This window comes from Sus scrofa, chromosome 15 (genome assembly GCF_054392235.1).
Source record: "Sus scrofa isolate SSC_HxYL_T2T_F1_AM1 chromosome 15, Sscrofa_HxYL_maternal_Yorkshire_Landrace_v2.0, whole genome shotgun sequence".
NCBI lineage: Eukaryota > Metazoa > Chordata > Mammalia > Artiodactyla > Suidae > Sus > Sus scrofa.
In genome coordinates this window covers 56,938,829-56,961,074 of record NC_139397.1, presented here as the reverse complement: position 1 = coordinate 56,961,074, position 22,246 = coordinate 56,938,829, and the positions used below count along the sequence as shown (strand labels likewise).

General features: G+C 35.0%; 1 protein-coding gene across 15 annotated transcripts in view; it reads right to left on the bottom strand.

Moving 5' to 3' along the window:
• TENM3 (teneurin transmembrane protein 3) overlaps positions 1 to 22,246 on the bottom strand; it is a 2,581,468-nt gene that overhangs the window by 1,594,416 nt on the left and 964,806 nt on the right. The window contains exon 5 of one of the 15 annotated variants that reach the window (XM_085000902.1): positions 8,137 to 8,172. The exons of the other annotated variants lie outside the window; for them this stretch is intronic. The gene's annotated coding sequence lies outside the window, so the exon portion shown is untranslated. The remainder of the gene's footprint in view (positions 1 to 8,136; positions 8,173 to 22,246) is intronic. 15 annotated transcript variants of the gene reach the window in all.

Sequence of the window (22,246 nt, the reverse complement as noted above, 5' to 3'; positions counted from 1 at the left end):
CCCTCAACCTGCTTGGAAATGATTCTTCCAAAAGTCACCAATGAACCCCAGGTTTCCACATCCAGCGGAAACTTCTGTTTTCAATTCACTTGACCACCAGAAAGAACTCCCGTCTTTTTGAAAACAAGTGTCTTGGCTTTCAGGACCCTACCTTCCTCCTCTTCCTCTCAGGTCACTACTTCTGGGCTCATTCTTTCCCCCTTAACTCTCCTGAATTCAATCACCAAAAATTGGAGTTCTTCAGGGCTAAAGCTCGGATTCTCTTCTCACCCTACACACTCCTCTAGGCCATTATCTCAACACCAGGGGTTTTAAATATCATGTATATGAGTGCCTCCCACATACATATTTCCACTTCATACCTCTCCCCTGAGCCACAGATAAGTATATGCAACTGCCTTCTTGATATCTTGGCATGTTATTACCCAGGCTCTCAAATACATTTCACCGGGATGCATCTCAACTCTGAATCACCCTTCCCCCAAACACCCATCCCAAATCTCTTCTATTCCAGAGCCTTCATTTCAATAAATGGTACCTTCATGAAACCATTTGCACAAACCAGAAAATGAGGAGTCATCATTCACACTTCTCTCTCCCTCATCACCCATATTCAATCCATTTTTCAGAAAAATTGCTGGATTCATCCCCCCACACATCTGTTTCGTATTCTACACCCCACCTGCACAGCCATAACCCTATTCCAAGCCACTGTCATCCCCTACCTGAAATATTGCCATATCCCTTAACTCGTCTCTCCACTTTTACCCTTGGCCCTCTTCCATCCATTCTCCACACAGCAAGTGAAGTCATATTTTTAAAAACACAAAATGCCGTATGTTCCTTCCTCTGCTTAAAACCCCGTCAATTTCTTTTGAATCCAAAATCCTTAACACGGTCTCCAGGATTCTGCATCACCTAGTCTGGGTCTATTGTCCTAGCCTCACCCTGTGTCACTCTCCCCATCTTGAAGAAATTGAAGTCACATGACTTATTTGCTTGGTCATTCTCTGTCTCTCTCTCCCTCCACCCCCACCTCCTGTCTTCTTTTCATCCCTCCTTTCCACCTGCTCTTCTTTCCTTTTGCTTTCCCTCTCTGTCTGCCATTCTCTCTTCAAGCACAGAGATCTCTTTGCCTACCCAGGTATTATGTGTATTCAAGTGAAAAAGTGTCCTTTTGGTCCTTGGTCCCTACAACTCCTCTGCTCTAATTCATCTTTCAGGTCTGTTTCAATACACGTTTGGACTGTGTGTTTATGCATCAGAAACCTTCCCAAAACGTAATGGCTCCACACCAACACCATTCATTTGGTTACAAATCATTCCTCTGGGATGAAAGCCCTACATGTCACTGGTAAGTCCTCTAGGGTCTGGGACCAACTTCTCTCTCTCTCATCTTTCTCCATGGGGTAACTTGACACATGTCTCCAAATGGTCCTTCCATTAAAATACGTGGCTGCTCAGAGAGCCCTAAGAGACAAAGGCTGAAGCAGTATGTTGCCACTTCCAGTCCATTCCATTCTAAGCTATAGGGACAACACAAGAATGTGGATATTGAAAATGTGGTTCATTGAAGCCATCACCAGATTATGACAACTCACCTTAACATAAATTAGCTGTGATTTAAAGGGGGGCACCTAGCATGACAATACAGAATATAATTGGAACAAATCTGAAATTGGTGTATAGACTTTTACAGCTTCAGTATAGGAGAGGAAAGAAGGAAATTCAGTTACAACAAAATGCATTTTGGCCTTGGCAACTAAAGATTTATTTCAAGGGAAGAAAGGAAGTCATTTCGTTGTTTTTTTTTCTTTTTTTTTTTTAACCGACTTTTCTACAAAAGCCAGAAAGTTGAAAAACTGGCATTGGCCACATAATTGACAAAGGTTTACATCGAAAAGGAAAGTTCATTTAGCCACTTTCAACTATAATTTAACCAAAAATAAAAGTGTTTGATTAAGGGAGTTTCTTAAACATGTTCAGCTACATGTACTGACATTTTCTTTGCAGGACTAAAGGTTGATCAGTGTCTACCCCCAGCAAACACCGTCTAGTTGTAGCAGTAAAACCCATACTATCTTTGCTCTTAATATGCCAGTTAAGAGCTGTTTGATCAAGCAAAGCAGCAAGAACAGCTGGCGTTTGATGGTAGCGATGTGCCAGGCACAATGAGAGGTCTTACATATGTAGGCAAGTCTTGGGCCATTCCCTGCATAGCTCTCTGTCTCTGCTAATTCCCCTATTAGGCCTTACTGTAACCCAACTTCATACAATGAAATCAACCCATCAAAGATGCATGGACAATGAAAATATAATAGGAGAAAACTTATTGAAAGACAGTTTTATTTTCATAGATAATGAGTGCTTTCTATATTTCAAGTCACAAAAGATTTGCCATCAGTGTGTAGGGCCATTTCTCACAATTGTCATGGAATTCATGAAATGACTACTGGTGAATGGCTTGGAAAAAGCGATTTGCAACCAACTTCATGTCACTTTGTGGATCTCCCAAAGCCAGTCTGGCTTCCTGAAGCACTACCATGTGTGTCAAAGTTTCTGGACAATGCAGGGATGTTTAGAGAAGCGGCATTCTATTTTCACAACTGGAAAGCATCTCTAGATGGTCCCTGAACAGTTTATAGGTTAATAAAAATATCTCTGTAAAGAACAGCTAACACTGCATTTGAAAGAAATGTCCTGGAGTTCCTGTCGTGGCTCAGTTGTTAACAAACCTGACTAGCCTCCATGAGGACACAGGTTCAATCCCTGGCCTCCCTCATTGGCTTAAGCATCCAGCGTTGCCGTGAGCTGTGGTGTAGGTCACAGACACGGCTCAGATCCCATGTTGCTGTGGCTGTGGTGTAGGCCAGCAGCTACTGCTCTGATTGGACCCCTAGCCTGGGAACCTCCGTATGCCGCAGTTGTGGCCCTAAAAAGACAAAAGACAAAAAAAAAAGAAAGAAAGAAAGAAACAAATGTCCTGTTAGTACCCCAAATCAAATGATTAACCTAAAATGGTAAAACAACATGCAAAAAAAGGGAGTAATTTTCTTTATGTAAACTAAAATGCTGTGGTGGTGTTATTGTGTTACATATTTTTATGTAATGCATCCATGATCTTTAAGAATATTTTTCTCTTAACTGTAGAGAAAAACACTCATCACAGAAAAATAGATTTCAATGTCTTTTTCTTTATTAATTGATACTTATTAAGTACTTCCCATTCAAAAGAGGTTCTAACTACATCATGAAAAAATAAAGTAGATCAGACAGGAAAAAAAAATGGTAATAGGAAATTCCCTTTAAGTCCAACATTTGGTTTTACTAATGCTTCTAAATATCTACAGACACTATCTTTAATCAAACATTTGTATCTGCAAAATTGAACTGGAAATTGCTTGTTAATGCCTAGTTAATAGCCCTTTTCTTTTCTTTCCTACAGCTAAGAAAAACCTTGTATCAGGATAAAATTAACTAGAAAATGACAATTCTTAAAATTTATGACTTCTTTCGTAGCTTGCATCTATACCCATCTAAGCCCCTTCTGATCAAATTGAATAAAAGCAATGTTCACTTTAAAAGTCAGTCTAACCTCTTTCCAGGCATGTATTTAGGTCAGCATGTACAATATAAAAGGGGGGAAGAGCCATTTTCTTATCTTCTTTTCCATTTCCTTAATTATGGAAATCAGGTTTTTCTTGATTTTGTTAGGATATAATGCTCATATTTCAATGTGTCAGCTAAAGATACTATATTAAAATCACATTTAACTCTTACAAAAAAAATTTACAAATCATATGGTGCTTTAGTGCTTTTTCCCTTTTCAGTTTTGTATTTTATTTACCTATATTTTGAAACAAAATCTGACCTAGCACTTTAAAAAGAGTTCACAGAGTGTTTGGACGCTACAAAATGACATTCAATCCATTAGGGATTAAACCAGTCAGTACGCACAAAGGCATTTATTAGATCCAGAGTTGAGATAAGAAAGTAAGACGTAAACTATAACAAGCAAGCCTACACCTGCATATCTTCTTGCTTATGAAATACACTTAATTATTCATAGGGTACAAAAAGGCAAGTATATATCTTTCACGGCATTAACTCTGCCGCTAGCCAAAAGATACTTATTTTCCTCTTTTACCTCAATCCTGTAAATCTCTCATTGCTCTGCCTTATAGCAATCAATAAATCATATCCCAGACATTAGGGCTTAAGGTCCATTTGGAAATAACCACTGGGGTTCTGTCCCTCTATAAAGTTTGCTTTGTGATATATTAAGTGTATAGGGGCTAAGGGTGGAAGGTAACAAATGTGTTTTAGAAAGTTTCCTGTGGCCATTCCCTTGTGAATCTGCTCCTGGTCTTTGTCACATCAGAAAATTTTGAAGATTTGCCAAAAATAAGTTTAACAATGTTATTTTATTCTATAAATGTAAGTCCAAAAGAGTCTGTGATAGATTGCAAACTCCTAAGAGACAAGGAACCATATTTACATATGCCTGAGGATTTCACTCAGTGAGACAGTGAGATAAAAATGAAAAAAAAAAAAAAAAAGATAAGATTTTGGAATTAGAACAATGTACATAGGAATCTCAGCTAAACCATTGGATAAGTCACCTTGCTTCTGTGCACATTTGTTTCTTAATTTGTAAAACAAAAAAAAACACATAACATATTACATATTATATGATATAAACTTCATGGAGTAGGCATTTACTTCTGCAATAGAGCTCCCTCGTATTTTTAAAAGTTGTCCTTCACATGTCATTTAATTATTTTATACTAATTGTTCACATCTCACCTTAATTGCCTCCCCTTTGGTAAAAATGTCACTAACCTCCCTCACTCACTTTAGAACAAGTTCATTTTTTTGTACTTTCATGGGACTATAATTCTTTTCTTGAAGAGCAGGGGTTGACAAACTACAATATATGAACCAAATTCCGAGTGTCACCAGGTTTTGTAAACAAAGTTTTATTGGAACAGAGCCACACTCAATCATCTATGTACAATGTCTTGGCTCCTTTTGTGCTACAACTTCAGAGTTGAGTATATTCAACAGAGACTGTGCAGCTGGTAAAGTCTAAAATATTTCCTAGCTGGGTCCTTTACAGAAAGTTTGCTGACCCCTGCTTTGAAGAATTTATTTTCCAATGGTGCACTGTTAGTGAGGCTATTTACCAAACTATTCTCTGCTGTGTTAGGATATTAAGTATAAACTCCATTATAAGGTAGATCATTTTTCTTCTTGATATTCATTGGTTCCCCACCACTAGTCAAGCATAATGGCTAGAATACAGTAACCATTCAATAAAGGTGGAATGAGAGAAATGAACACCCAAATGAATGAACGCCGGAGCCAACAGATCCATTCATTTGAGTTTAAAGTCACCCTAGTTATAAAGGAAGGAGAACACCAGAAGCAAAAGCAGACAACATGTTTCTATGTCATCCATATATTAAGGTACGGTCACTGAGGACATAACCAGTTTAAGTGTTATAAATGACCTAATTGTTCATTCAGCATTGTCTAACCTACATGCCATAGTCTGAAACAGGACTTGGTTATGAATGATCAACTCATGAAGCTCATCATGAAGTATCATAAAACATGCATCAATTAAATAATCATGTATCCCATATAAAAACACTTCAGTGACATATGAATAATCTGTAGACAAAGGTTAGAGAACTAATTACGATGAAATTACTTACTTTATGATCATTATACAACTACAGATGTGATAAATTCATTTGAGTAATAAAAAATAATAAAATAATAAAAATAAAATTAAAAAATAGAAAAAAAAGAAATTACTTTTTATTCGATTAGTTTTGGCACCACCTCTACTGCATTTCTGCTGTATTGCTTATTGCTCCCCCCTCCCTTACCTCTTCTTTGCATAAACAATATATCAGAAAGCACTTTACAAGGGATGCCCAGCAGCTCCTGGCCTTGAAGAGCTTATTCGCCTAATTGTGCATCCCTTGTGGATTTTTCATAATACTTTACAGATCTAATTTAAATACTTTTACAAATTCATCAAATACATTCTCCGAGGCACATTTACTTAGCTTACTTTTGAAACTTCTAATGAATTCTCTCGATATGTAATTTTATACTCAGCATCATGATTTGAATTAAATATTATTGAACAAGGTGTTCATTATTGGATGTGAATTATAATTAGAATGATAGGCAACCTTAACTATGATAATAGTTTTAGTCAATTTCCTATGGGACTGCCAGTTTTCAATCCAGTACAAAGACCAATACCCTCTGCTCAATGTCTGTTATAAGGGTTACAAGTAAATTAAGCAATGTCAGTTCTAGCTGCTTAAAAGCTAAGATTAGCAGATACAATTTAACTCTTAAGAGACAAATAGCGGGCTGTCATGGTGCTGCAAATCAGCAGTGCAGGAGAGCTGACCTGCTTTATACGCAATTTAGCATCCTGATATTGAGAGGTGACCTAGATTTTCCAAGAACCACACGTGAACCTTGTACACGATTGCTATACCATCCATTTCCCCTATGCCTCAAGGGCAGCAACAGAGGTGGACTAAAAATCTGAACAACTGACATATTTTCTACTAAAATATGTTCATATCTCTTTATTATCAAGAGCTATCATGTGTGAACAAAAATCTTCTCTCTGAGTAGTTGTCTTAGAGTGGTAGACAGAGGACTTCTTTTCTAATACTGAAACATGTAGGCATTGCCCTTAATGCAGGAAATACATTTATAAATGAAGGGTACAATATATTATAACCAGATATCACTGACTTATTTCTACTCAATGAGCATTTTAATGAAACAAGATATGTGTCTCCATGAGCGTGGTGGTTTTCAGAGCATTGAGGCTGGATTGTGAGGGGAGAGTCTCATCATTTTTCTAAGTACCAAGTGTCTCATTATAAATGACCTAGGACATGCCTTACACATAATACGTGCTCATTAAATGTCATTCCCTTCTCCCCTTTGTGAATAATTACTCATCGGTCATGGTTAGTGAACATATTAATTCTTCCTCCTTTCTATAACTCAATATCTTCATTTACAGTTTAATCACCTGGTGGTAAATGTGACATTAACAGGACAACACCTCAAAAGAATGTTCACTGCAGATATAATTTGGGAATAAGAAAGGACGCCTGTCAATAGGTTCTGTTACTCCTTTTAAGTTGGTATTTTTTACACAGCATGGTGGGGACAATTAGGGAAGCTCTGCACTGGAGTGGGCCATGTTTATGACATTTTGATGACATAGCCTGTCAAAATGGCTATAAAAATGAAAGCTAGGTCAACTTATTTGTATTTCACATCACCCATTTCTTGTAATGTGTCAACCCATAACAGTTCTATTTCTTCTTACCATCAGCCTCCCTTATAAAGGACACGGCAAGCCCAACCCCATATTATATCTGCTGCTTTCACCCTTTCATCCCAACTGTCTTTCCATTTCTCCATCTCTTTTCATATCAATTTTACACCAGAAGTCAGACGAAAACAAAATTACTCTTTTTTATCTCAGCCATATAGAAATAATCTTTCCCTTCCTCATTTTGGATATGTTTGTTTATACATCCAAATATATTTGTGCATGTGTGTTTCTATATGTGTGTGCATGTGTACAAGTGTTTATATACATGCTGCTTTTAATGTTAAGAGACAGTATGAGTCTGGTTGGGAGGGAGGGAAATCAGGGACTTGGTTAAAAATGTTCCAATCCCAATAATTTGACCTTAAGTGGTTTCTCACACTTAAGAGAAAAAAATTCTCCCCATTTCAAAGATGTAGGTTGATTCATACAGGAGGAAGTTAAGATTTCCTTTTAGTACATATCATACTGACATATGACTCATTTGCTTATTTTCATGCATTTCTTTTTGTTAAAGCAAGAGAAGGGAACCCAGTATTTGTGACCCAGACCCACTTTATCACCTTCAGAACCTGTATCTCCTATTAACTATTGAATTTAATGTTTTCACAGGGAAAGCAAATACAAGAGGATCCCATTCTCACTGTTTCTTTTTAAAACTCTTTAAAGAAAAAAAGAAATTCTGAAAATTCTAGCACAACTTCTGCTGCCTGAGTTACCAGAAAAAAATAAAACCCCTGCTTTTTTACCTCACAGCAGGGTCCCCAGATATGTGGCAGACTTTCCTTAAAAAAAAAAAAAAAAAAAGTTTTAGAATTTACAGAAACATGGCAGACTAGCTAAGGCCAAATAACAATGCACAGAAATGCTGGATACAATATAATAAACATTTATTTTATATGCAGAGATATACTCACAAATGAAAAGAAAACAAAAGAAAAATAACCTAAGTGCTAGAAATGAAGAGAGAAACCCTAAGCCAGAGCTAAAAGCACCTGAGTTGATGCTTAGGGAACTACAATGGATATAGACTGGGGTATAAGCGCTAATGGTAGGGAGCTGGCTGTTAATGTCCACCAGCTGGAAAACCAGTCTCTCTCTGTACCAGCCAGGTAGCTGGAAGAGAAACCCTATCACCAGCTGAAATCCCTGGAGGTGGCACTTCAAGGAGAAATAGACTCTCCAACTATACTCTGGGAAGCATCAAGGAAGTTTTCCATCTGTTCTGGGTCTGGCTGGAAACTGAAACCTCAGCTATGCACAGATCAAAACCTACTTTATTGTAAATGATGGATGAATAGATGCTAAATTGAGAAATTAACATCAAAAACGTGTCCCAGATTTATTAAATCACTGGGTTCTTGAGAAAAACAAATGCAGAACTTCTCTGCAGGGATACTCAACAACTTTGGGAGCAGAAGACTTCTGCAGAAAAAGAAACTCACTAGAACTGAGATCACAAAAACTTTGTAATCACACAACTACACAAACCACAAGGGGTAAGGTACACTGACAATCAATCAAAATAAGTGGGCCTTCTGGAGCTGAGTAATTTTTCAAACCGTCCAAAATACTTCTGTTTAAAATGACCGCATATATGGAATATTAGATTCAAGAAAGACCTCTGTGTATTTAAATTGGAAAATTCGGAAAAGAAACGATGTATAAACATGAGAAATAGAGTCACTTAAATATACAACTCAGTGGATGAGTTCATTGTATAGTATACATTGTATAGTATTTAAGCACAGCCTCAGAGAGTCAGGAATTTGAAGATAGCTCTATGAAATTACTCAGAATGGAGCTTGTTTTAATAAAGATGGAAAATAGGAACTTGAGACACAGAAGTGAGAGGTAAGCACAATATATATATATATATATATATATATAAAATAAGTATTCCAGATGCAGACATTATTAGAACTTGAGAGAGACAATATTCTAGAAATACTAGTTGAGAATATTTTATAACTAAGGAAAAACTGGACTCTTCAGCTTTAAGAAGTACATTGATCCTGATTAAATTCATTCTTAGACTCATTTGTTGAAATTGCACATCATTTAAGATGAAGAGAAAATGCTTAAAGAGATTATACTCAAAGGAATAATAATAAAAAAAATTAACTGAGAGGCCAGAAGACAAAGATACTCTGTCTCCAAATGGCTGAGATAAGACAGAAGGATATGATCGAAAGTAAGGCATTTTAAAGTCTTAGCTTTGTGGGGAAAAAGAAAAGAAATCATACTTAACTTTTTACTCTGTTAAAGGAGAATGCTACAATTTTAAGAGAAAACTCTAAAGACTAATAATAATACTTCCATTTTTTTAAAGAGAATGGAATAAAGAAAATTCAATTAATGAAATATTTGCTCCAAGACAGAAAATGAGTAAAACGCATGGTCAATAAAAATACACAGTGAAGTGAAAGAAGTAAAACTGAATATATTGGTATAAAAAATAAGTTTAAAAGGATTCTGTTGCCTATTTAAGAAACAAATATTCTCATGTTAGATTTTTAAAAAGACCATGCAGAACAAAATTTAGCTATATGCTGCCTCAAAGAGATACTAAAAACAGAATGGCACCTAAAAGAGGAATAGAAGAGATAGAAAAAGATATGTGAGGAAAACACCAATAAACAAGGTGCAGAAATATTCATAATGGACAAATATTCATAATAGACAATATACTATTTAGCCTAAAAGTGTTATTACTTATCATAAAAACAAATCTATCCACAGGAAAAATGCAACAATGCTGATTGAAAAGTAAATGCCTCAAGGTCTGTAGAACAAAATTGTCAGAGACATTGTCAAAATCATAAACATTACAGTTTTTGAACTTCGCTTGATAGGTAAAGGAGATAAAAAAACAAACATAAATCAAGAGAAGATTTGAAAAACATAAATAACAAAGTGATTGACTGGACAGAAATAGTGGTCTTACAAGGAATATTTAGGTTACAATCAAGCCACGTAAGAAGACCATACATACCACTAAAAAAAAAAAAAAAAAAAAAATGGATGTCTACATTTACCAAATAATTGTTTGCAAACAGATCAAACAATTTGACCACAATGGAATGTACAGTTCACCCTTAAACAACAGCACTTTGAACAGTGTATTTTTACCTATATGCATAGTGTTTTTCATGAATACACTGGAAAAATATTTGGAAATTTGCTATAATTTGAAAAAAACTTGTAGATGAACCGTGTAGCCTAGAAATATTGAAAAATTAAGAAAAATTACCATGTTATAAATGCATAAATTGTATGTAGACACTAGTCTCTTCACACAGGCATTAGGTGATGGATATTTAATATGAAATTAATAATGTGTTAGTTTTCTTGCTATCTTATGATTTTCAAAATTTACATTACCATGTAATTTACATTATAGCATATCTCTTTCTCTCTCTCTTGTAACTGGAGAAACTGAGTATCAGCCTACCATCACAGGGAAGTGCTCTTCTTTTTTAAGTGTAACAACGTTTGCAATACTGTATTGTGAATATAACTGTGATACGCATGCCATAAAATTTCTACCATGATTCATCTGTTAGTTTATAGGCCAGGCTACTATGAAGCAATTGCACTGATTATGCTAGGCTACCATAAACCAATTATATCACTGCTTCTTCATTATCAATGCATGAATTGTTACACCTGTAAATAAATATGAATTTCCTTTTCACATTAACTTTTCATTTCTTATGTCTAGTGTTAGTAATGCTTGTAATATCTACAGTGTTATGGATCATACATGAAGATAATATTGATGTAGATATTGATATCAATGAATTGACAGATAATTCATCTTGTAAGCAGATGACATGAACTTAACAGTATTGATAAACAGTGCAATACTAAAAACAATTTCCCCTTCTTTATGATTTTCATAATAATCTTTTCTCTAGCTTTATTGTATGAACATAGTATATAATAGATAAAATGTGCTATCATATATATAAAATGTGTCAACTGTTTACATTGTTGGTAAGTCTTGTGGCTTACACTAGGTTATTAGTAGTTAAGTTTTGGAGGAAGTCAAATATTATACACAGAATCTTGCCTATGCACAGGTTGGAGTCTCTAAAGCTGTGTTCTTCAAGGGTCAACTTTAATTTGAAATTAATAATTGTAAGTTATCCCCAAATAATCATTCATTTGAAAATCTAAGAATTCAAAAGTAAAAAGCAATTATAACAAAAATTGAGAAATATTTAAATGAAGTCAATGAAGCACTACATATTCAAAATTACAGAAATATGATAAGGAGATTTACAACTGAAAATGTATCCAATAAAAATATGATTGATTGAAAATAGCCAAATTAGAAATTAAAGAGGAAAGTCAATAATAAACAATTAACTCAAAAAAATGGGAAAATAACATCAGAAATTATTTTAAAAAGAGAAAGCACAGAAAGAATATAAGTAGAAGAACACTAGATATTCAAAAAAATGAATAAACTAGAGAAATTTTTCAAAAATATTAACAAATAAAATAAGCAAGCTTCACTAGGAAATGAAAAGAGGTCAAAATTATCAATATATTAGAAACATAGAGACAACAAATAAGTAATGTAAGCAATATTTCTGTCAATATATACCAAAACTTAGAGAAAATTAACATTTTAGAAAAAGATATGTAATGTTTACTAAATTAAAAATACATATAACCTTAAAACCTACAACTATTACTTTAGTTGAATTGTCAGTGAAAAATTATAATCCCAAAGCACGATGTCTACACAATTTTAAACCTTTCAAAATATAAAGATTGTACATTTTTTTCAAATTGTCCCCAAAAAAAATTTAAAAACCAGTTGTTCAAGTCTCCCTTTAATCTGAAATAATATTAACACATACAACACCGTTTTTTATTGTGTTGTTTAACCATACATAAGAATATTAGAGCAAAGTAAAATTATTAATGATTGCTTTAGAAAATCTTGAATTAATAGCAAGTCAAATAAGAAAGATTCTATATGTTATGATGAAGTAAGAGTTTTCCCAAGAAGTAAAGAAATTTTGAGCATTCACAAATCTATTTATGAAAGTAACCACATTAACAGATAAAGGGAGAAAACGTAATCATCTAAAGAGGTGTAAAGAAAGAATTTTACAAAAGTCAATATTTTTTCCATGATAAATGTCAGCAAACAAGAGAATAAAATAAACTTTTAAAATTTAATACAGGGATTCCAACAAACCAATCCAAAAAGCATGATCAATGGTGAACATGCTAGAATATCTGGTATTTCTTCTTTGTTTAATATTGAACTAAAGATATTAGACAATGCAGTAAGTTAAGGAGATATATGCTGTTAGGTTAAAAATAAAAATATTCATTATTACAGATGATTTAATTATCTTCAATTAAAACACAAGGAAATTCATATTCTTTACTAATAATGAAGTTCAGCATAGTCCCTGGGCACAAAACCGTTTCTTAAGACCAACAACAACCTATTGGATAATTTAATATAAAAATCCCATTAACATGAGTGAGTAAACCTCTCTAAAATAAGTAGGAATCAATTTTTTAAAAAGTAGTGCAAAATATTTATGGAGAAATAATGAGAGTATTTGAAAAACATAGAAAGAAAGACTTTTTCTCCTGGATGATAAGATTAAATATTTAAGATGTCATTCTCATCACATATTCTCTATAATTAATGTAATTGCAATAAAAATTTTAACTGTGTGTGTGTGTGTGTACTTGAACACATTTATGTGTGACTTGTTAAGCAGATCCTAAAAAAAATCACTCTTGGAAAGAACAGCCAAGAAGATACTAAAGAAGAAAGATAAAGAGGAAAAAAATAGGTATCTGTTTCATATATACATTGAATTTTACAAAAGTAAATTGTCTATGCTGAAATTATTTGATTAGTTGAAATTTCAAATATATTATAAAAATACATTAATTAAAGCCATGGGTTGGACAAAGGTTAGAAAAAAAAAAGGCTAAGAGAACAGATTCGAGAGCCTAGTAACATGCCCATATGTGTATAGAAAGTTGGTTTACGGCAGAAATGGAACTTCATAGCAAGATGGATGAGAGACATAGCAAATAATTGAGAGAGCCTGGTTATCCATATACAAATATAAAATTAGATCCCCTTTTCACAAACACATAAAATTAAATTTCAAATATCTTAAACAGATACTGTGGACACCCGACCCATATTTCCTGGGCATCAAATTTCAATACATATGCTAATGTGTCCTATGCAAGCACCTATACTCTACCTGTAGGCTTTCACTCACTGACACAGGGGGAGGCAGGACATACTTGGAGTTAAGACCCCTGAGAGCAGCATCAGCCAATGACAGATGGATTCTGGACATTCCATCTCTGCCACTCAGGAAGGATAATTCTCAAATCTACACTGTCTTCTAGGATTTCCCAGATGGATTTAACTACAGTGGCCCAGAGCTATAATTACTTGAAAATGCATTCTTTACTGGTTTCTTCCCTTCCCCCATCTCATGTTCTCATTTCTCATTCAGTGCTATCTGGTTTCAGCTCTCATATAAACTTATCACAATTTAATCCTTGTCTCTGGCCTTGATTTAGAGAACTTCAACCTAAAACATCTATAATACTTTCAGAAGAAACATATGGATGAAAGTGAGTTTTTTAATCAGATATAGAAATATCTGATACAAATATAGATGATGATCAGATACAAATATAGAAAGACATAAATTTAGTCAAATTACATAATTTAGTCAAATTAGAAATTAATGGAATTTTTAAAAATTTATATGAAAATTACACATACAAATTACAAAGGTAAAAACAATCTAAAGACTGGGAAAGATATTTGTTATGCGTACAAATAACAAAGAGTCAGTATGGAGAATAAGTAAGAATATATACAAATCAATAACTAGAAAAGTCAAATATCAGACAAGTGGGGAAAAGATATGAACAGATAATTCACAGAGAAAGCTCACAACCTGCTGATGAGAATATGAATTTCTCCTTTTTATATACAGGTCAAGGAAAGTTTAGAGGTTTGAAATAATTTCAAGGTCACATAGCTAATAAGTGGCAGAAGAGGCTTTATACTCAGATATATTTAGTATCTAAGCTTATATGTTTTCTACTTGTTTCATTGTAGCATATCCAAAGTCTTCCCATTACTACTGCAACTTCAGAAGTATTCATGTTGAGGGCCTGGGTTATATACTTAAGCTATATATTTAATCTTTAAGGGTATTTGTCTCTCTTGGTCTCCTTACTTACCAAAATCTTTAGGATTATAATCATGCAAAAGTTAATAATTTGTACTAAAGAAGAAGAAAAACTAAATGAAATTAATAAATGGCACCCAAATGATGCTTAAGCCAATACTGTACATATTGAATGAACTGAACACTTCTCATGAGGTTTTCTAAGAAAAAGAGAAAGTTGACTTGAATTTCATCTTTTTCCCTACCTTGGGTTTCTCTGCTGGAATGATAACCACCCAAACAGACATGAGGCTCAGTTTTCTGTAGATCCCACACCAAATTCAAGGATACCAAATAGTTGCTTGACTTTTTTTTTTTTTTTTTGTCAGTTTTAGGGCTGCGTCTGTGGCATATGGAATTTTGTGATCTAGGGGTCAAATCAGAGCTGCAGCTGCAGTCCTTCAGCAAAGCCACAGCAACATAGGATCCGAGCCCTATCTGTGGCCTATACCACAGCTTGCAGAAACGCTGGATCCTTAACCCCATAAGCAAGGTCAGGAATCAAACCCACATCCTCAGGGACACTGTGGCAAGTTCTTAAGCCACAACGGGAACTCTGCTTGACTCTCTTAAGAGGCCAGAATCTACAGAAATTCAGGAAAATTTATATTTATTTCAACAAATACTAAACGTTTTTTGCATACAAATATGTATAAAAGGCAATTCCCAGTCCTCAAATCCTGTTTCTTACCTAAGTCAGTAGTTAGAATAGAACAAGCATGCGATGACTAGGAAGAAATAAAGCATGAGAACTGTCACGTAAGGGCACACATACAATGCTTCTGGAGTGTGATAGAAGGACTTTTTCATTTTGCTAATGAAGTATCATTTTTTACTGAATAAAATTCAGATAGTCCTACCTCAAGTTGCTGCAATCCGATATTTCTAAATACTAACATCCCTAAATCGTCTGACCCATAGAAACCTGTAGCCACTAAAAATGTTAGAGCAATGTACACTGACTGATTCAATAGAAAACAAAACAAATGCAAATGTAAAATAAAAAAATTAAGCCAGTATTAATACTCATAGTGCCTTTCTGCTCCTCCTCAGTACATGGACCCCCGGCAAACCTCCACCTTAGCCTTTGAGCTTGCCCCTCTAAAATAGTAACTTGTCTTGAAAGGCAGGCACTGAAAATAAGTCAGCAATAGGAGGTGATGATTTATTGCTCTAGTTCATCTTATCCTACCTCCTTGTTCACTTTTAATTTGTTCATTTATTTATTAAACCGATGTTTATCAAGTATCTACTATATGCTAGGTCCCATCCTAAGTGCTAGATACATTGTACTGAATAGAATATAAATAGACCATGAGGGTTCCCATCGTGGCTGTGGTTAATGAATCCAACTAGGAACCTTGAAGTTGCAGGTTAAGGATCCGGCGTTGGCATGAGCTGTGGTGTAGGTCACAGATGCGGCTCGGATCCCGCATTGCTGTGGCTCTGGCGTAGGCCGGCGACTACAGCTCCAATTAGACCCCTAGCCTGGGAACCTCCATATGCTGTGGGAGCGGCCCAAGAAAATGGCAAAAAGGAAAAAAAAAAAAAAAAAAAAAGACCATGAAACATAGAGTATATTAAACACTTAGATAGTATATATCAAATTGCAATTAGTGGTATATACTATAATGGAAAAAGACCAAATGCTTTGAAAGGGAATAATGGTCATTAATTTTAACCTGAATATTGAGAGGAGACATCACTGAGAAATATTCCAATCATGAAAAAAGAGTGAGAAAATTCATTCCAAATCAAGGGTAGACTAGATCATGCATGAAGGTACTATGGCAAGACTGTGCTCAAAAAGAGTTTGGAAAGAGTGAGGTTCTGCCCAGGGGTGAAGAATGGCCAGATGGCAGAGCAGGTAGAGGCTGGTGTGGAAAGGCCTGGGGAGGAAAGCAGGGACTCCCCCATGCAGGTTCTTGGAATTGAGTTCTGGGTATGCTGTGTACAAGCACAAGCCATGAGAGGGTTTTAATCAAGGACATGATTAGTTTTCTATTTGTTTTTGTTTGTTTGTTTGTTTTTCCACTACACAGCATGGGGACCAAGCTACACATACATGTATACATATTTTTCCTCCCATTGTTGTGTTGCGATGTAAGTATTTAGACATACTTCTCAATGCTACAGAGCAGGATCTCATTGTAAATCCATTCCAAGAGCAATAGTTCGCATCCTTTAACCACAAATTCCCAATCTCTCCCACACCCTCCCTCTCCCCCTGGGTAGCCACAGGTCTATTCTCCAAGTCTATGATTTTCTTTTCTGTGGAAACTTTCATTTGTGCCGTATATTAGATTCCAGTTATAAGTGATATCATATGGTATTTGTCTTTCTCTTTCTGACTTACTTCACTCAGTATGAGAGTCTCTAGTTCCATCCATGTTAGTGCAAATGGAATTATGTCATTCTTTTTTATAGCTGAGTAGTATTCCACTGTGTATATATACCACATCTTCCTAATCCAATTGTCTATCGATGGACATTTGGGTTGTTTTCAGCTCTTGGCTATTGTGAATAGAGCTGCAATGAACATGCGGGTGCATGTGTCTTTTTCAAGGAAAGTTTTGTCCAAATATATGCCCAAGAGTGGGACTCCTGGGTCATATGGTAGTTCTATGTATAGATTTCTAAGGTAACTCCATACTGCTCTCCATAGTGGCTGTACCAACTTACATTCCCGGCAACAGTACAAGAGGGTTCCCTTTTCTCCACAACCCCTCCAGCACTTGTTATTTGTGGATTTATTAATGATGGCCATCCTGACTGGTATGAGGTGGTATCTCATGGTAGTTTTGATTTGCATTTATCTAATAATCAGAGATGTATAGCATTTTTTCATGGGCTTGTTGGCCATCTGTATATCTTCCTTGAAGAATCATCTATTCAGGTCTTTTGCCCATTTTTCCATTGGGTGGTTGGCTTTTTTGCTCTTGAGTTGTATAAGCTGCTTGTAAATTCTACAGATTAAGCCCTTGTCTATTACATCATTTGAAACTATTTTCTTCTATTCTGCAAGTTGTCTTTTTGTTTTCTTTTTGGTTTCCTTTGCTGTGCAAAAGCTTGTCAGTTTGATTAGGTCCCATTGATTTACTGTTGCTCTTATTTCTGTTGCCTTGGGAGAATGACCTCAGAAAATATTCATGAGGTTGATGTCAGAGAATGTTTTACCTATGTTCTCTTCCAGGAGTTTGATGGTATCTGGTCTTATATTTGTCTTTAAGCCATTTTGAGTTTATTTTCGTGCATGGTGTGAGGGTGTGTTCTGGTTTCATTGATTTGCATGCAGCTGTCCAGGTTTCCCAGCAATGCTTGATAAAAAGACTGTCTTTTTCCCATTTTATGTTCTTGCCTCCTTTGTCAAAGATTAATTGACCATAAGTGTCAGGGTTTATTTCTGGGTTCTCTATTCTGTTCCATTGGTCTGTCTGTCTGTTTTGGTACCAGGACCACACTGTTTTGATGACTGTGGCTTTATAAAATTGCTTGAAGTCTAGAAGAGTTATGCCTCCTGCTTGGTTTTTGTTTCTCAGGATTGCTTTGGCAATTCTGAGTCTTTTGTGGTTCCATATAAGTGTTTGGATTATTTGTTCTAGTTCTGTGAAAAATGTCATGGGTAATTTGGTAGGGATTGCATTGAATCTGTAGATTGCTTTGGGTAGTATGGCCATTTTTACAATAGTAATTTTTCCAATCCAGGAACATGGAATATCTTTCCATTTTTTTATGTCTTCTTTGATTTCCTTGATTAATGTTTTAGAGTTCTCGGCATATAAATTCTTTATCTCCTTGGTCAGATTTATTCCCAGGTATTTGATATTTTGGGGTGCAATTTTAAAAGGCATTGTATTTTTGTACTTCCTTTCTAATATTTCATTGTTAGTATACAGAAATGCAACTGCTTTCTGAATGTTCATCATATATCCTGCTACTTTGCTGAACTTGTTAATCAGTTCAAGTAGTTTTTGGGTTGAGTCCTTAGGGTTTTCTATGTATAGTATCATGTCATCTGCATATAGTGACAGTTTTATCTCTTCTCTTCCCTTTGGATGCCTTTTATTTCTTTTTTTGTCTAATTGCTGTGGCTAGGACTTCCAAAACTATGTTGAATAGCAGTGGTGAGAGTGGGCATCCTTGTCATGTTCCAGATTTGAGTTAGAAGGCTTTCAATTTTTCTCCATTGAGTATTGTATTTGCTGTGGGTTTGTCATAAATGGCTTTGAATATATTCAGGAATGTTCCCTCTATGCCCACTTTGGTGAGAGTTTTTATCATGAATGGATGTTGAACTTTGTCAAATGCTTTTTTTGCATCTATTGAGATGATCATATGATTTTTTACTTTTCTTTTGTTAATGTGGTGTATGACATTGAATGATTTGCGTATGTTGAACCATCCTTGTGAACCTGGGATGAACCCCACCTGGTCATGATGTATGATCTTTCTGGTATGTTGTTGGATTTGGTTTGCTAGAAGTTTGTTGAGAGTTTTGCATCTATATTCATAAAAGATATTGGCTGATAGTTTTCTTTTTTGGTGGTATCTTTGTCTAGTTTTGGAATTAGGGTGATGGTGGTAATATAGTATGTCTTTGGGAGTGTTCCTTCTTCTTCTACCTTTTGAAAAAGTTTAAGGAGGATGGGCACCAAATCCTCTTTGTATGTTTGGTAGAATTCACCTGTGAAGCCATCTGGTCCTGGACTTGTATTTGTAGGGAGTGTTTTTATGATGTATTCAATTTCATTTCTAGTGATCGCTCTGTTCAGTTGGTCTATTTCTTCTTGATTCAGTTTTGGCAGACTGTAAGATTCTAGGAAGTTGTCCATTTCTTCCAGATGGTCAAATTTGTTGGCATATAGTTGTTCATAGTATTCTCTTACGGTTTTTTGTATTTCTGCCATATCTGTTGTGATTTCTCCTTTTTCATTTCTTATTTTGTTTCTTTGGATTCTTTCTCTTCTCTTCTTAGTGAGTCTAGCCAGGGGTTTGTCAATTTTGTTTATCTTTTCAAAGAACCAGCTCTTGGTTTTATTAATTTTCTCTATTGTTTTTTGAATCTCTATTTTATTGATTTTTCCTCTTTGATCTTTATGATTTCCTTCCTTCTGCTGACTTTAGGCTTTGTTTGTTCTTCTTTTTCTAATTCATTTAGGTGGTGGGTTAAGTTGTCAATTTGAGATCTTTCTTCTTCTTTGCATTGCTATGAATTTCCCTCTGAGCACTGCTTTTGCATCATCCCATAGATTTTGAGAACTTGTGCTTTCATTATTGTTTCTCTCAAAGTATTTTTTAATTTCCTTCTTGATTTCCTCATTGACCTATTGGTTTTTAGTAGCATCTTGTTTAATCTCCATGTAGTAGGTTTTTCCTCATTTCTTTTCCTGTGGTTGATTTCTAGTTTCATGCCATTGTGGTCAGAGAAGATACTTGAAATAATTTCTATGCTCCTAAATTTGTTGAGGTTAGCTTTGTGCCCCAATATGTGATCAATTCTTGAGAATGTTCCATGCGCACTTGAGAATAATGTGTATTCTGATTTTTTTGGACATAGTGTTCTGAGGATATCAATTAAGTCTAACTTTTCTATCTTTTTCTTTAGGATCTCTGTTGCTTTATTGGTTTTCTGTCTAGAGGATCTTTCCATTGATGTGAGTGGGGTGTTAAAGTCTCCTACTATGATTGTATTCCCATCAATTTCTCCCTTTATGTCTGTTAATATTTGTTGTATATATCTGGGTGCTCCTATATTTGGGGCATATATGGTGATGACAGTAATATCCTCTTCTTGAATGAATCCTTTAATCATTAAATAGTGTCCTTCTTTTTCTTTATGGCCTTCGCTTTAACGTCTATTTTGTCTGATATAAGTATTGCAACTCCTGCTTTCCTGTCATGTCCATTGGCATGAAATATTTTTTCCCACTCCCTCATTTTCAATGTATATGTGTCCTTTGTCCTAAGGTGAGTTTCTTGTAGGCAGCAGATGGAAGTTTTTTGCTTTTTTATCCAGCCACTCTGTGTCTTTTTATTCAAGCATTCAGTCCATTGACATTGAAGGTGATAATTGATAGATGATTATTTATTGCCATTTTAAACCTCATTTTCCAGTTGATTCTATGATTATCCATTCTTTCTTTCTTTTTTTGGTTGTATGGTCTCCAATTATTTTCTGCTTGAGTATTTTCTTTTCATTTTTTGTGAATGTAATATTTGGTTTTCATTTGTGGTTGCCCTGTCTTTTAAGTATGTTAACCCCTTCCTATAATTGTGTGTTTTAGCCTGATAGTCTTATAGGTTCAAACACTTCATTACCATAATATAATTAAAAAAGTAAATAAAAAAAGGATCTATTTATTTCCTTGCTTACCTTGTCTACATTTTATGATTTTGATGTCTCTTTTTTTCTTTTTAATTTTATTTTGTTTTAAACATCTTCATGATTAGATCTGCATGATGGCTTATGTGAATGACTGCTCTCTGATTGTGGTTTCCTCCATCCTAGTTCTCTTTTTTTGATTTAGAGAAGCCCTTTCAATATTTCTTTTATTTTTTTTTCTTTCTTAGATATAGTTAAAATTTTTTTCTTTTTTCTTTTTTTCTTCCACTTTTTTTATTACTCAAATGAATTTATCACATCTGTAGTTGTATAATGATCATAATAATCTGATTTCACAGGATATTTCTTTTAGAATGGTTTTGTATTGCTGTATTCTTTTAGCTTTTGTTTGTTGGACAAAATTTTTATTTCCCCTTCTATTTTAAATGATATTTCTGCTGGATAGAGTATTCTAGGTTGTATATTTTTTTCCTTTAAGCACTTTAAATGTCTCTTGCCATTCCCTCCTGGACTGTAGAATTTCTGTAGAGAAATCAGCTGATAACTTTATGGTGGTTCCCTTATAATCGACACTTTGCTTTTCTCTTGCTGCCTTTAGGATCCTCTCTTTATCCATTAACTTTTGCCATTTTTATTATGATGTGTCTTGGTGTGGGTCTATTTGAATTCAACTTGTTTGGGGCCCTTGTGCTTCCCGTATCTTGAAATCAGCATCCTTTAGATTTGGGAAGTTTCCAGTGATAATTTCTTCAAATATATTTTCAATCCCTTTATCTTTTTTGTCTCCTTCTGGAATTCCTATTATGTGTAGATTGGCCCACATTATATTATCCCATAGATCTCATATTGCTTTTATTTTTTTATTTTTTTTATTTATTTATTTTTTGTTGTTGTTGTTGTTGCTGTTGTTGCTATTTCTTGGGCCGCTCCCGCAGCATATGGAGGTTCCCAGGCTAGGGGTTGAATCGGAGCTGTAGCCACCGGCCTATGCCAGAGCCACAGCAACGCGGGATCTGAGCCGCGTCTGCAACCTACACCACAGCTCACGGCAACACCGGATCGTTAACCCACTGAGCAAGGGCAGGGACCGAACCTGCAACCTCATGGTTCCCAGTCGGATTCGTTAACCACTGCGCCACGACGGGAACTCCCTATTTTTTTTTTATTTGCTTTTCTGTCTGCTGTCCTGTTTGGGTGATTTCCATTATTCCATCTTCTGCAGCACCAATTCATTCTTCTGCATTATTCATTCTGGTTTTTACTGCC